Below are 13683 nucleotides of genomic sequence, written 5' to 3'. Positions count from 1 at the left end.
ACAGGTAATTACAAGATGAAATCGTACTAAGGCAGCAAATAGCAGGGAGGCTTCCTAGAGAAAGTGGTGTCTGCCCTGATCCTGAGACTTCATAGGAGTTAGTTGGATGCAGAGAAGATGGGAGAAATGATGTTCTGTGCAGAAGAAAGAGTATGTGCAAAGCCTTGCAAACAAAATGGAAGTATGGAACATTTGAGGGACAGAAAGAAGTTTGGTATGACTGAGTCGTGGCATGCAAGGAGGTTGCAGGGAGGAAATGGAAAGAGACAAGATGGGAGAAGTAAGGGGATAGAGATCACATGGAGTCCTAGAAACCTCTTCAAGGAGCTTGACCACAATGCCCTTTTCCTTCTCGGAATTCTTTCAATATTTACTAATGGTGCCAAGACCTTGGCATTTGATTCATTCTCTGGTATTGTTACCTGTGTTTGTATGTGTGTGTTTGTGTGTGTGTGTGTGTGTGTGTGTTTGTGCACATGTCCCCAGCTAGTGTATGAGCACCCAGAGGAAAACAATCAGCACTTCACTTCTTTAGGAATCTTTGGATGCCCTCCAAGTAAAAGTTGGATCAATATTTCTAATTGACTGGTTAATACAATGAATGTTTCATGACATTGAACTCATGACTGAGAATCAGATGGATCAAGTCACCATGAAGATTAAACCAGTAAGGCTTGGGGAGGGAGTGTCCACAAGAAGAGACAGAACAATAAAAAAAGAGCAGGCAAAGTTCAAGAGAGAATATGAAAACATATATAATTAAATGTGAACAAATGTCATTAATATCTTTCACCCCTTAATGTGTGCTACCCAGTGTTTTAAATTCTTTAAATGTATTCACTCACTTCTTTTCAAAATAATCCAAAGACTATTGTCTCCCATCTTACAGATAAGGAAACAAAGGCATAGAGAAAATAAGAACTTACCCACAGTGACACATATTAAGTTCTAAAACTGAGACTCAAAAGCAAGCATTCTTAGCTCCTCAGTGTATACTTCATCTCTGGGCAACAGTGGATTCTACTACACACACACACACACACACACACACACCACGTAGAAACAAGCATGGACAGTTATATGCTAAAACATTAATCAGGTCCATCTCTTGAAAACAGGATTTATTTTTTTTTTTCTTTTTAGTTATCTGTATTTGTTGCTTTTTTGTTTCTTGTGCCTTATAGGTAGAATAGTGAACAATATGAGTGTTGAAGAATTTCAGAACATCAAATCAAAAAATAACCTTAGAAACCTTAATATCTAAGATCTTAATTGTAAAGATGAAATAACCAAGACCAAATGTAGCAAGGTGACCCATCCAGTCACTTTATCTATCCAGTGCCTGTTCTCTGCCAGATAGTTCATGCACTAGAAAGCATAGTAAATAGTAACAATCAAAACAACCAAAACCATACCCCTCCTCTCCTGGAGCTCTCATCCCAACGAGGGAGACTGGCAATAACAAAATAAAACATAGTGCAAGGTAGAGATGAGTCACTAAAAATAAAGAAGAATAAGGGGTGGAGAGTCTTGATGGGTGGCCTCTCTAGAGAGAGTGGTGAGAGAAGTCTCAGTGAGAAGTGATATTCCAAGACAAACCTCGGGAAGAGCTCAGGGAAGGGTAGCCCAAGTGGAAACACAAACATGGGGAGCCTCCATGCTGACATGTGCCTATGGATAAGCAAGGGGGCCAGCACGGCTGGAGCCCAGTAAGGGAAGGAAAGAATATTAGACAATGTACTGGTAGATTATCCAAGAGCCAGGTCTTATAGGATGTGGTAAGAGCTCTGGAGAGTGTTCTAAGTGGGTTGGGAAGTCATGAAAAGGTTTGAAACAGGGTGACCTGATGTGATTTTTTTTTATAAAGGATATTCTGGCAACTGTGTGAAAAGATGACAGTAACATGGACTTTGGTTGAATAGTGGTAGAAATTGTGAGAAGTAGTTAGATTTGCCAAAAGAATGGATGAAAGATATTAGAGAAAGAGAAGTGAAGAGGGACACCGAAATCTGGAGCCTGAATATCTAGACATGGAAGACAGAATTAAATATTAAACGTAGGTTTCTTGACTTTTCAACTAGTGCTCTATTATTTCATGGTAGTAGACAGAGGTCATGAAGGCATTATTAGCATCTCATCTCAGAGGAAGACAGTACATTTACAGTTAATAATTACTATTTTAAGTTTTAAAAAGCAAAAATAAGAGTGAGAGCACAAAAAGAAAAAAAAAAGCAAAAAGCATTAGAGAGATTTATTTCTTTACCCCCCTCCACCCTTAGAATTCAGATAATTATACCTTAAAAGCTTTAGAGAGGCAATAACAATTTCATACATAAATTGAAGTTTTTAAATTTATGTTTTTGGCTAAGCAGTGGCAGCCATTTTAAATCCCTTTGTTTTGGGGGTTAAAAATGGTGACATTTTGCTTATTTAAACTCATGGCTTGGTAAACTTGGATTTTAGCAGAAACATAATGCATCAGCTGTAGTTTGGGTGTGAACAGAGCAATTTGGAGAGCGATTGCTTTCCGATTCCTGGAATAGCTTTTGGACGCCGTGCTCACTCAGGCTAGACAGATTTCATTTATTCACCTTGTCTTCATCTAGCACCGTCTTTCTTCCCTGTCCTCGGAGATTCTGGCAAGCACAGAAACGTCTCTCAGCTGGGCTTTTCAGAGCAGATTTGGGGAGGAATTGTCACTGCAGAATTGACAGTGCACCAGAGTCCCCAGCTTGGAACAGAACCCCCAGTTTCCCTCTCTGGCCCAGAGGCCCAGGTTTTATTCAGCCAGAATGCGACTCCCATTGGAAAACCATCACTAAGCCAAATGCATCCAATCCAAGCCCACAATCATTTCACATGTTAGAATGTGAATTTATTACCTGTAATAACCTTTTGAATCTTCATTTCTTATGGGTCCAAGAGTAATGATGATTTTTTCCCCAGTTCTTTCTAATGCCACCTTTATTAATGCCATTACTGAGGTAATAGCCAGTGGAAACGAATGGAAGCATTTTATTTCTCATCTTTCACTCACTGTCCTTGATAGTGAACACGGAGCTCAATTAAAAGAACATTATTATGTGTTGTAGAGGACAATGGGGTGTTTAAGACCCCCTCAGTGAACAAGCAAGACTGGGCCTTGACTTTGCCCTTCATCAGGAAAATCCTAAGATGCTTTTGCATTTTTCCATATCACACTTTTGGGAACCTCCAAGATCGGGCCAATTTTCTAAGGGAAATAGAATGCGGTTTCTAAATATCAGTCATCGAGTGACTTTCTAGCATAGTCCGCCTAATCCAGTAAGTCCTCACCTTTGCAATGGGGAGGGAGAAAGCAGGGTTGTATACTGTCAAAGACCACACAGTTTGGGGGTAGGTTTTTGAGAGACTATAAAAAATGAAACAACATTTTAACAGTTGGGTGGGAATGCCACCAGTCACTTCTCTAGGCTCATGAGACCCTCCCCATCTTCCTCCTACAATCAAGTCAGACTCTGTTTCCTTGGGCAAAGTTCACACACAAGTGGGGTTGGGGTGATCAGTTCCTTATTCTTTGTGATGGCTGCACTGAACCAGCTGCTCGGAGGAAACAGTAGTGTTCCGGGACTTGGGGCAGAAAGAATGGGGGAAGAAGATCTTAGAAAGATTTGGAAATGCCTGACTCTGCCCAAAAGGGTGAGACACACTGGGGAGCTGCAGTGAAGTGTACAGAGAGCCAGAAAACCACATATGCATTTTAAGCAGCAACGAACGGCTGGGAAGTGGTATTTTCTAGAATTGGACAGGAGGGAAAGTCATTCTTGAAAAAAGCACATGAGCTTGAAAATTAGAAAGACTTTCATTAACCATTGGTTCTAGTACTTACTAGCATCGTGACCTTGGGTGAGTCACTTAACCTCTCTGAGTTTCAGCATCCCGATCAATAATAAAAGCACCTAAGTCACCAAGTTGTGAGGATTAATATAAAGTGTTCATGCAAGAACACTTAGCCCTGTGTCTAGTGCATAGTAAGTACAGTAAGCATTTAATAAGTGTTAGACACTGCCACCATCATCACCCATACCAAAAATAGCAATTTCACTTTAGGGCTGCGCATGAAGGAGGGAGAATAGGAAGGACAACTTCTACCTAAAATGGAGACAAAAAGCCCAGAAAGACAAGTCCATTTAAATATAACAGGAAAGTGCCCCCATAAGTATTATGAAAAATGTGGCACTGACCCAAACCACTTGAAAGATTCTTTTACTCATCTGGCTCTCAGTGACCTTAGAGGTCACCTAGTGAAAGAATTTTAAAGATGATATTTTTGTCTCTCTGATACTATTTCCATCTATAGGGAGTAAATCACTAAAAAGTTCCAAGACTCATCCCCAAGCATCTAAGTCAAGCTCATCATTATTACAGTCATGGCCACACTGATATTTTATGCAGTAAAATACACAAAAGGAAAGGAAATCCCTGCTTCCTGTTCATCAGAGAAGGGAAAGCTCAAATTCAAGGGCAAGGGTTTACTGTCTGAGAAAGACAATTTCTTTGAAACAGAGAGAAAGCCTGTTGCTTTCTGATAGTCTATGGCTTACCAGTAATGCTTCCTTAAGAAAAACATGTTGCTTTCTTTTTAAAAAGAAAAAAAAATTTTAATCTTTATTTATTTTTGAGAGAGAGACAGAGTGCGAGCAGGGGAGGAACAGAGAGAGAGGGAGACACAGAATGCAAACCAGGCTCCAGACTCCAAGCTGTCAGCACAGAGCCCAACCCAAGGCTCGAACTCACGAACTGTGAGATCATGACCTGAGCTGAAGTCAGCCGCTTAACCAACCGAGCCACCCAGGCACCTGATGTTGCTTTCAAAGGCTTGGTTTTCTTGTCAGTAAAATAGAAATAGTAGAATGAGAGAAAAATAAAGATGTGTTATCAGTAATAGATGAGAATTGACCGCAAATAAAATTTTTCCAACAGGTGGGAACTGCATAGTGATAGTGTGGGAAGTACTTTCCATGAAACAGCTTGTGTTAGTTTCCTATCATTGCTGTAATAATTAATAATAATAATAATAATAATAATAGAACAAAAGTAGTGGTTTAAAACAACATGAATTTATTCTCTTATAGTTCTGGAGGACAGAAATCCAAATCAATTTCTCTAGGATAAAGCCAGTAAAGTACATGCTAGCATTGTAAGTCTTCTGGAAGCTGTTTCCTTGCCCCTTCTAGTCTCTGGAGGCTGCCTACATTCGTTGGCTGTGACTCTTTCATCTCATCACTCTGACTTCTTGCTTCCATCCTTATACCTACTTCCTCTTCTATAATAAGTCTCCCTCCACCTCCTTCTGAGGACACTTGTGATTCCCTTTAAGCCCCATCCAGAGAACCCAGGATAATCTCCCCATCTCAAGACCCATGCTATAATCGCATCCACATGTCCCTTTTGCCCCATATGGTAATATTCACAGGTTCCAGGGATTAGCACGTGGACATTTGTCAGTCCATGTCAGAAGCCATTTCCCTATTTCTTCCCTGTCTAGTCAAAGGAACAATGGGCAGACATGCAGCCCAGCACCGTGGGACGTAGGAAGACAAAAAACACGTCAATTGTGGGATAAGGAGGGAGAAATAGGGCCACTGTGTAGTTGAACCTTAACAAAGACTTTAGGGGCGCCTGGGTGGCGCAGTCGGTTAAGCGTCCGACTTCAGCCAGGTCACGATCTCGCGGTCCGTGAGTTCGAGCCCCGCGTCGGGCTCTGGGCTGATGGCTTGGAGCCTGGAGCCTGTTTCCGATTCTGTGTCTCCCTCTCTCTCTGCCCCTCCCCCGTTCATGCTCTGTCTCTCTCTCTGTCCCAAAAATAAATAAACGTTGAAAAAAAAAATTAAAAAAAAAAAAAAAAAAAAAAAAAGACTTTAGAAGCCCAGATTTGAGAGGACCAAGATATGGAGGATGGATATATCATAAAGTGGAAAATGAACTTTAGTCTCACAAACCATGCCGAAAACCACTCAAAGCGAGCACTTCATCTCCCGAATGGCCTCAGCTCCGAGTGGTCTAATCTGTGTCCATGACTGGCAGCTACGCCCTGAGTAACCCATCATGAGAGTTACGCCCCAGGCTGTCTTGAAGACAGACATGGACATAAATATCCTAACTAATCAATAGTTGGAAATGAACCATCCAACAGAAGATAACATCTATAGGACTGAACCTCTATATGGCGATTATTAACAAAAACAAGGCCTAGATGATGAAAACAAAGACTACCATGTTCTATGAGTTACGCTAACATTGTGAATGTCCAGATATTTACTTCAAATGAGCCGATAATGGATCCAGAATAATCAATATCAGATAGAGAGAGGAGGGCCCTTGAAAAGCAGTGAGGTCACTTGGCTTGTCAGAATATATCATTCCTGGAATTCAGTCATTCTGTGGTGTGCTCTTTGATTCTGGCTGTAATTCAATGTTGGTGTGTGTGTGTGTCAATATTCTTATTTCTACTTTAATTTAATTTAGTTTAAAATATTTAATGTTATTATTAAATTAATAATTTAAAATAATTTTATTATTTAATAAATTTAATTCTACTGGCTGCCTCAGTCGGTGGAGCATGGAACTTGTGATCTCGGGGTTGTAAGTTTAAGCCCCATGTTGGATGTAGAGATTACTTTAAAATATAAAATAAGGGGTGTCTGGGTGAGTCCTCCGGTTAAGCGTCCTACTCTAGCTTTCGGCTCAGGTCATGATCTCACGGTTTGTGGGGTGGAGTCCCGCTACCAGTGCAGAGCCTGCTTGGGATTCTCTCTCTCCCTTTCTCTCTGCGCCCCCCACCTTCAAAATAAATAAATAAACTTTAAAAATATATAATCAATTTAATTAATTAAAAAATACAAAAGAAGAAGTGATTGGCTTACTTATCTAACAAGCTATGTGTCTTTGGGAACCTCTCTGGCAGTTATCTTTTTTTAAAAAAACAATAGGCCGCATAAAATAGTCTCTTTAGGCCTCCATTTTTTTTTTACCTCACAGCTCACATAGAATAAATGCCATACTGGGTAAACAGATGAGGTAGTCCATTGCCAGGGGCTCTTGGCCCAGGGGCTCTGCTGTCCGAAGCCTTGTGTGTCCACCCCGAAGGCTGAAGGATCAAGGCTGAAGGCCTGCACGTGTGTAACCCACTCTGATTCAACAGGACTTGGCACATGGAGGGTAGCATTGCCTAGAAGAATTAGCCTGTGGGATTGCAGCTCCGCCATCTCCTGAACAGCTTGAACTAAAACGTTTCCTTAAATCACGTTGTCACCAAAGTCATCAGGTCTACGTATAAAAAGATATTGGGGACTCAGTGCTTTCTAGCTTTTTTTTTCTTTTTTTCTTTCTTTCTTTCCTGAACAGTCATATTCTGTAATTCTTTTGCTTAACATTTAAGTTGTCTGGCTTTCCAAGCTTGTTGCTTTTCTTTATTTTTTTTATGCCAGAATTTTGGGGATATATGTCTATTGTCAAAATACAAATCACAGAAAAGTAAAAGGAGAAACTAAACGTCCCCCCAAATTCCACTACCTAGAGAGGACCATATGGTGAAATCTTTCCAGGTTATTCTTTATGCCTACAGCATATCCGTGCACCACTTTAGATGCGCATATTCTACGTTACATACATTTTTTTTTTAATTTTTTTTTCAACGTTTATTTATTTTTGGGACAGAGAGAGAGCATGAACGGGGGAGGGGCAGAGAGAGAGGGAGACACAGAATCGGAAACAGGCTCCAGGCTCTGAGCCATCAGCCCAGAGCCTGACGCGGGGCTCGAACTCACGGACCGCGAGATCGTGACCTGGCTGAAGTCGGACGCTTAACCGACTGCGCCACCCAGGCGCCCCTGTTACATACATTTTATACACACGAGGTCAACTTCACCTCCTCTGCCACTCAGCGATTCACTATGGACGTGTGTCCACCTTAACTTCTGATGACTGGGTTGCATTACTTTGTGCAAGTTATGTTGTTAACACATTTAATACGGTTTCTTCTTTTCTCTCCTTGGGAATAATAGTTCAGATAAGCGTTTTTGTGCATTTTTCTCTCAGCCTGTCACAGTTAGTGACATTACAGGATCAAAAGGCGTAGACCATTTACGTTATGATAAATGCTGATTGAGCCTGCTGCCAAGAAAGGATGAACGTGCCTTACAGACATTTTCTGTATTTCTCTGGCATCGTACTCCTCGAGAGCCAGTTGTAGTGTCACTCTACTGGGAAGCCCTTCTCACCTCATTCAGAAATGCACCTGTTTTTGTTTGTGCTCTCTGTCAGACCCTTCTCTATACCTCTACTGTGGCTCTTATCACACATGTGGAACATATTCTGCACATCCGTCTCATCTGGGGCTGCGGGTTCCTAAAGCACAGAGTTCACACGAGGCCATGCACAGCACCCTGACCCCTGGCCTGATTGTCGGGGCTCAAACACCAGCTCTGACGTTTACTAGCTGTGTAGTGTTGAACATGCAATTTACTCTAACTTTCATTTCCTCATCTCTAAAATGGAGACAGATATAATACCTACTTCACAGGGTAGGTGTGAGAACTTAGATGAAATAATGTGCCGGGTGAGTCAGGGTTCTCCAGAGAAAGAGAATCAATAGGACATCTGTCTCTATCTCTATCATATTTATCTCCACATCCACATCCACATACATCCCTACCTACCCACTGACCTACCCAGAGTTTTATTACAAGGAATTGACTCACGCAGTTATAGATAGAGAGGTCCCACCATCTGCCATCTACAAGCTGGAGACCCAGGAAAGCCAGTGGTCTAATTCAGCCCGAGTCTGAGGCCTGAGAACCAGGGTAGCAAGTCATGTAAATCCCAATCAAAGGGCAGGAGAAAATGAGATAAGATGCCCCAGCTCAAGCAGTGAGGCAGGAAAAATGGGGGAATTCTTCCTTCCTCTATCTCTCTGTTCTATTCATGCTTTCAAGGGATCTGATAATGCCCACCCACAATGGGAGGGTGATCAACTTTGCTGAGTACACCAATTCAAATCTAATTTTATCCAGAAACACCCTCACAGACACACCCAGAAATAATGTTTAATCCGGGCACCCCATGGCCAGTCAAGTTGACACATAAAAGTAATCATTGCATATGTGTAAAGGCAAATTAGTTGAACTCAGTGTCAAAAAAGAAGTAAACAATAGTGAGTACTCATTTTGTGCCAGGCACTGTGCCCACTGTATTTTTGATGAATTACATGGATAACAATTCATTTCTAGGTTATTTTAATAGCACTTGACTGGTTTCTTAGTTTTCAAAGTTAACACTTCATAATCCTACTATTTGATCTTTGGTATATAATTTTGCTCACATTTTCTCTTGCAAAAAAAAAAAAAAAGTGTGTGATTCCCCAGACCACACCAACTGGGGGTGGCAGAAAACAATAAACCTACAGTTCCCAGAGATTGAGTTTCCCACTCTCTCATGCCACCTAGAACCCTGACCTGTAGGCTAAGGTGCTCAGAAAGTTAACATCGCAGTAATAATAATAATAATAATCAGTAACATTTACAGAATCCTTACTATATGCCTTGATAAGCACTTTGTGTACACAATTTAATCCTCAGAAAAGCCAATTAGGCATGCATTATTAACCCCATTTTTCAGATAACACAGAGATGAAAGAAACCACCTAAGACCATGATACCAGTAGGTATGAGTCCATTTTCAAGCTGAGATTTGAAAGAAAAAAATATCATGTCCATAAAATTCTGTACTGCAGTGAAGGTCAAGATGCTCCATGGGTTGTGAAGGATGCCCAAGGCCACAATAAGCCAGTGTTCTCGGCAGTGGAGTGACCAGACACTTGGCTGACCACCCATGTGCCTGGCCCATGATCCTGGAGCATACAGGGCCTCCACTCACGTCACACACTGGGGTGGGCTACTCAGGGAGCTTCATTTACATGCCGCCTGGATGCTAACTTCTGGACGCAGGCTACCATACATGTCACCTTCAGGTATGTCTGATGGCTCTCTTGTCCTGCTTCTGTAGGAAGTCAGGTCCTCATCCTCTTTTCTTGTGCATCCAACCCTGCACCTCCTCTTATCACTTCATCAGCAGATCCAACTTGGCGTTCTTCACTAAAACTGCCACTACACCTTCTATAGCTCCCCATTTCATGTTCTAATTGCTGTACCCTTCTATTTCAGTCTCTAGAATAGGGGAAGAAACTTGAGGCCCTATAGAGTCAACTGTGAGAACACAAATGATTGAGGTACTGGTATGTGAGGCAATAGGCAATGGTAGGAGCCATGGCACAGTGGAAAACCCAAACACTTTCTAACTAAAGTCATGTCCATTTGCACATAGGAACACAAGTCTAGATAATATTGGAATGCATGTTACTAGACATTCTAGTTTTTACTTTGCAATAAACATAGAAATCTAAACAAAAAAATAAATTTCAACTTAAAAATGGTACCAAAGGGGCGCTGGGTGGCTCAGTTGGTTAAGCATCTGACTCTAGATCTCAGCTCAAGTCATGATCTCATGGTTTGTAAGATTGAGCCCCGTGTCAGGCTCTGTGTTGACAGTGTGGAGCCTGTTTGGGATGCTCTCTCTCCCTCTCTACCTCTCTCTCTCAAAATAAATAAATAGACTCAAAAAAATTAAGTGGTACCAACAAATTACATTCTCTTTAAGTAGCCTATTATCCAAACCAAATATGCCTGCCTTCTTTCTCATAGTCTGACAGCTATTTTCTTCAGAAGTAATGAGCCTCATCCAACTGAATATCCATTCTGTGTTTCCATGCTTAGTGGCTCCAATCCTTTTGCGTACAGTCCCATGCCTGTCTCTGTTTCACTGGTCATCACTGCATGTCTAAAGTGTTGCCATCCTTTGAGAGCTTCTTCCACTCATATTTCCTTGACACACACTGAAATTTCTGTTTCCTTTTCAAATTTAAAGCACTTTATATCTGCCTTGTGTTTGGAGTTTTAACATGCAGGTCACCTTTCCACATTAGATGTGAACCCTAAGAGACCAGAGGGAAACACGACATCTACATTTTATCTTCCTACATGATTATCAATTACTAAAACACAGCAAATCTTCCCCCCAGAATGTAAGCTATTTTATAGATGTAATGTCTACCATAATAATGCATGATAATATGTTTCAAAGACTTATTATATAGAAGATGCTGTTGCAGACTTTATGTAAATAGCTTCTTTATTGTTCTTAGTAACCCCTTGATGCTATTATTATCCTCACCTTTTTTACCCCGAATTAGGAAACTCTGGCAGACAGGTTAAGTTGCTCGTCCAAAGTTACACAGCTATTAACCAGCAAACACAGTATTTGAATCAAGTCAGTGTGTCTTGAGAGACTATGTTTAAGCTACCATGCTTCCTTGAAGAAGAGCAGAAATAGAATATTATTGACCAGAGAGGATGTATCCTTGGGGAATGTGCATCAAGGCCAAACAACATATATACATCAGGAAATGAAGAATAGATATCCTTCAGAGTTCTTTGGCAGGAGGACTTTACTTCAACATAAAGGGCAGATAAGCCAAAAAGTCTGCTCCAACAAAGATGGTGCCATTCATGGAATTCCAATTCTTGTCTACTTGGCTGCCCTAACTCACACCACAGAGGAAACAATACTCCTGATAAATAACCACTAAATGTAGACCCTTCAGAAAAATTAGTTCAAATCACCACTATTACATTTATAGAAAGTACAAAAGAATCACTGCACTTAACTCTATAGAGAAATAAAAAGTACCAGAGTTTATTTCTGCTGTTCTCTTATTTCTGCTGTTCTCTCTGACTTACTGCTGTTCTCACATAGGATGACAGAATGATACCCGTGATGCCCACAAGTCCACTGCCACCTCCAAACTGGTCCCAGAGCCAACTGCCTTCAACCTGTACCCAGCTTAAATCTACATTTACAGCCCATGTTTCGCATTAGATGGAAGGCGTGAGAGAGTAATATGTAACTCTGTTGTTAGTTTTAGGAAACATGATACTCTTAGTCTTAATCTGGGATGATTTGATCCCCAAACCTAGAATTATCAAGGTGCTTTACAATGAATGGTTGGAAGACTCCCCCAGGACTCTTTACCTGTGACATGAAAGAATGGTAGCAGATGTGCTAGAAATTAGCTTGGCCAAACTCAGGAATCACTCTATCAATACATGTTTATTCAGTGCCTGTGGTCTGACTATGACTGGGCTGGGCTCTATATTAACAAACCAATTCGTTGTGGACCGAGTGCTAGAGTGTTGGCCCCAGTGCTTTGTTCTGTGAAATAAAGGAGGGACTTAGTGTTTATGTAGTTCCAGGAGCCATGCCAGGCACTTTATATGCATTATTTCATTCAGTCCTCACAATAAACTTATGGGGTGGGTATGGCTTAATCTAGGTTTTGCTAATGAGGGATTGAGGCTTTATATCCTTCAGGGTTTAGTCAAGAAAACTAAAGACATCATAGCAAAAATGTTTTTATACAGGAATTAAAGGCTTGCACAACTACCGAGCTGCCTTTCTGGAGAAAGGGAATGTATACCAGGGAAGCCACTAGCGGAACTCCAAAATCAGAAAATCTGTGCACAGAATCCCTTGTGACACCAAACCAAGAAATAAAAGATAAAAAAAAAAAAAAAGAAAGAAAGAAAGAAAGAAATTAAGGATTTTCACCCTGATGGAGCTGTGAACTTCAGCCATCACAGGGAAGAGGCTACTGAAGAGTTCTCTGTCTTCATCACCTTCCTGAAAGTTCCTACAAATACCCTACAGCCCTGCTACAACATTTAAGTCTGTCCACATCTCTGCCAGCAGCTGTCCCAGAGAATAGTCGTTCTCTTTTTCAGTGTTCAAATCTCACCAAAGTAGTGAAATCTAACTTGGAGTCATATGGGAATAAGGCCTCAAAGAAATGTTGTCCCAGACTTGCCATTGCAATATGGCGGATTGTGTAGAAGGGGCTGGTAGCGATTGGTCAAGGTCCCCTAATTCGTCACTAGCAGGAATGTCAGCAATTGGGCGCATGATGGGTTCATTCTCACGTTGTGTTCTGCTCAAGTACCTAACTCCACAAGAACCTGGGGGTTGCCATGGAAAGCTTCAAGGGGGATACAGTTTGAGTTGGTCTGTAGTATTCCGATGGGTTCACAGGAACACTATGAATATTCCAGAAATGGCCTGAGCAGAAAGGAGTGTGCTGGTGAATAGTAACGTACAGGCAGGATCATACATCTAAATGGGCTTGTTTGGCATTTCTTGTCCCTGTCTCCAGTCCCCAGCCCACCCTGGATAGTGAATGAATAATCCCTGAAATAATGATAATGACCTATAACCAACCACGTTTAGAGACACCTGGATCCCTTCAGGCAGAGACAGTGGACTGAAAAGGGCACATGTTATACTTTTGCCTTCTGTTATTCCTGGCGAAAAAACAAGGTGAGCCACAGGAAAAAGTTTAAGAGCTGCAAGAGTTAATGAGTGGCTTCCAGCCCCAAAAATCCCTTGTTTAGATGAGGCTGGAGCATTTTACTGTTCTCTTTTTAAATGCATTATTTTCTCTTTTTTAGCCTAGGTCTTCAAAGGTATGGCAGGGCAGGAGAGGGAGGGAGCAAAGTGGTAAGTAAACCAGATATTTAGATGTAAATATGAAACCCA

Source organism: Leopardus geoffroyi, chromosome D2 (assembly GCF_018350155.1).
Source record: "Leopardus geoffroyi isolate Oge1 chromosome D2, O.geoffroyi_Oge1_pat1.0, whole genome shotgun sequence".
Classification (NCBI taxonomy): Eukaryota; Metazoa; Chordata; class Mammalia; order Carnivora; family Felidae; genus Leopardus; species Leopardus geoffroyi.
This window is presented reverse-complemented; position numbering follows the sequence as displayed.